Source organism: Athene cunicularia (genome assembly GCF_003259725.1).
Source record: "Athene cunicularia isolate RWA chromosome 7 unlocalized genomic scaffold, athCun1 chr7_part1, whole genome shotgun sequence".
NCBI lineage: Eukaryota > Metazoa > Chordata > Aves > Strigiformes > Strigidae > Athene > Athene cunicularia.
The window spans coordinates 10,927,326-10,930,748 of record NW_020799107.1 but is presented as its reverse complement, the minus strand read 5'-3'; positions in this window follow the sequence as shown (position 1 = coordinate 10,930,748).

Below are 3,423 nucleotides of genomic sequence, written 5' to 3'. Positions count from 1 at the left end.
CATTAGATTGCAGCTGGCCAGAAAACTGACTCCAAGAGAGAAAGGACCTGCACAGAGGAAGAAGGGGGAAAAGAGAGATTTCTGAAGGCAAATGAAATACTCATTTCAAGACAATTATAACCAAATCCCTTGACGCTCTCTACCAAGACTGATCTCAGTGGTGAAATCCACAGCTGGGCAGGGTGGGAGTAAATCGCGTGTGTTGACAACCACACCCATCCCACAGTAAGTGGAGACACAGGCAGACTGGAGATACAGGAACTACTGAAGATAAAGAGATAGGGTTGGTCGTTTATAGCCAGAGCTTCAGCAGCATTGAAACGGTTGGTGTCTCAAAGGAAATGCCTTGCAGAATCCAAACCTGTTTTTCACCATCAAGGCTCTTAAAAAATCTGAAAGAGTGAATGCATAAAACTAGCCATGCTGTGGAGGAACCTAGCTGCCATGGTGCGTATATCATATTGCATCAGGTGTACAAAAAAATAAATCAGACCTGATCCTGTGTGTATGGGTCAGGTCTCCCACGGCTGTCAGAGCCCTTCCTTATCACTATCTAGCCTGGATAGAGTCCTTTGCAGACAGAGAGGAAACTTAGGGTTTAGATGAAATTCAGGCCACCTAACTCTGCCCTTTGGTATCCCTGTTCCTTAGGATGTGATGATGACGTTCACCCTATCCTCAGGCCCTTGCTTCACTTCATGCTTAACACTCACTGCACAGTATTCAGTGTGTTGTGGCACCACGCTGAGACTGAGTGCCAAGCACTCCTCCTTGCTCCCAGGGAGAAGGGATGAATCAGAAGACCTATGGTGTAAAACATCTTCCCAGAGACACTTCTGGATCCATTCCTATAGGGGTGGCTGAGCAGGGACCCTCCTGCAGGGCTGCTGGATGAGGAATGGAGACCTCACCTCAGCTTTCAGGAAAGCAAAGGACTCAGCTTGAGACCCAAGGCATAGGCTGAGCTTTGTACCCACACGGCAGAGAGCAGGGCAGGTTTTGCATCATGAGAGACTTCCAGAGAAGGGAACCAGGCCCTGGCTGGCTGGTATGAGACAAGCCAGTGCTCTTCCCTCCAACCGAGACAGGCCCCTATCCCTGCGGCAAGGAAAGAGGAGCACAGAGATGTGTCTGCAGATTGTGAACCTGGCATAAACAAAGGCATTTCTGAAGCATGTCCCGAAGCCTTTGGCAGCAACATCCAGGCCCCCTCTGCACTTTCATTTTTCAAGTTCAGTCTGCAGCATTTCATCAGCACAGAAGTATTTCTTCAGTGCAAGGCAGCAAAAGAAAATGCATGTGATGGTGCAGCTGAGCTAACCTAGCTCTCATCATCATGCTCTTTAGCATCCTGCAAGTGCTCTCTCCACATGTCTGCAAGATGCACATCGTCCAGGTGGTCTCTGATGGGACAAAGCAGGCCAGGATTTGTGCCTACTATCCTTCCAGTTCTCCCAATGACTGCAAGCCCTGCCCAGCCTTGTCTCCTGCCCCAACATCCTGCTAGCTGCAAATTCTACTACTAACCAGGTCCCAAGATCCCTGAGACACAGAGTGGGGGGAGGCACAGCCAGGACCACAGCACCCAACTCACCCACAAGGACACAGTATTCAGGGGGCTCCTTTGGGAGTCCTCACTGGGGCAGGGACCCAGAGCACACCACTAAAAAAGCACTGCAGCTCTCCTCAGGGCATCTCATCTCTGTAAAGGTGGGGCATGCACAAATTGAATCTTTTATCTCATCTTCATGATACATCCTCTAGGAAACCATAGTCTACAAGGCCAAGTAGGCAGAAAAAGACTCAATATAACAGTATCCCAGAACACCCCTAAACTTCAACCAAACAACTCATAACTTTACTTAGGACATAAAAAAGCCTTGTTCTTGTAAGATGGTATCACTCTGTCTCCTTTCCTTCTTCCTTGAGGAGACAGCTCTCACGGTGGCTGTGCAATGCACACAACACATCCCTCTCAACAGTTGCCAGAACTCACCCACTTCTGTTCTTTTAAACCTTGAGCCATTTCTCTTCTGCAGCAACTCAGACAATGGCTTGTTGCTGCCCAGTCTGCCACAATACACAGAGACTCCAGCAATAAACATGAAGACATGCAACAGGTATTAATATAATCATGGCACCTCAACTGCAGACAAAATGCACGTGATGTGCATGCATCCACCTTTTCCACTGCCTATACATATTCTTATACAAAATTAGCAAACAGCATCTTTTGGAAAACCCTAAAACCATTTAAAAAACAATAAATGGGAAAAGAAAGTAGTTGCCAAATGGAAAAGTACCAAACCAGCACAGAGATAAGAGTTACTCCCAATAGGCTTCCCCAAGGGCAGGGCAGTAATTTAGGGCAGGGGGAGGCAAAGGATGCTATTAGAGAAGGTAGCTGATGGGGGCCCCATACAAAACCTTCCCAAGGAAACCGCCTCAACAGCTTTTCCCACAGTGTTACACAACACAGCACAATAAAAATGTCGGCAATGAAATAACACAGCTTGTCTTCAGACCCCCACACGCCTTTCCTGAATCAAGCAGTACAATGATATGTTAAGGCACCAGCGAGTTTTCCAACAGTAAAGCAAGGGCAACCTTCATTTTGAACACCTGGGGTCCAACAAAAGGCAGGTTGCAAGTGAAAGAAAAGCTCCTGCTTCCATATAAAGACAGCACTGTGCAATCAGGTGAAAATTCTTTTTTCTCACAGCTGCATTAATAACCTGAATTTGATACTCCTGCTTGACCTACCAAAAAGTATCCCTGACCTCCGCAGGCCTGCACCGTGCAGCAAGTCAGCCCAAGGTGATTTATAGCACTGGGCAAAAATCAGATGAAATTCAGTTGTTTTCCTTTTGAGCTCAAAATAAAGCAAACCTGGGTTTTGTTTTGGGGTGAAACCAAAGGACAAAAAAAACCTCAGGGGGTGAGAAAAAGGCAGAGAGGGAAACAAGGTAAGCTGAAATAAAAAAGTGTTATTTTCCTGAACTCACATGAATGCAAACCATGGACCTCCACGCATCCAAGACCCTCTCCACACCAGCCTATAGCACATAAATCTAACACCGAATTTGGAACTGATGGTTTAAACAAGATGGTTTAAACCACATGCAATAAAGGATTTTTTTTCAGGGCCTAGTTAGGTCCTGCCTGCATTTTAACTGGAAGAAAACCTGCACAGTCAGTAACGTTGCCGCTTTTGCAGCGGGGTGTAGTTTGGGCCTACATATGCTTGCAAAAGTTGCATGCTTGAGCTATTAGCAAAAGCAGGGAAAAGGTTAAGTGTAAAGATGAAAAGTATTAAAGAAGCTCACTAAAGAAGCTCACATGCTTTCTGATCACGCTATGCCAGGCATCAGTACATGTGACAAGCTGAAATTGCATCTAAAATAATAAAAGCGGAGCTGGGGG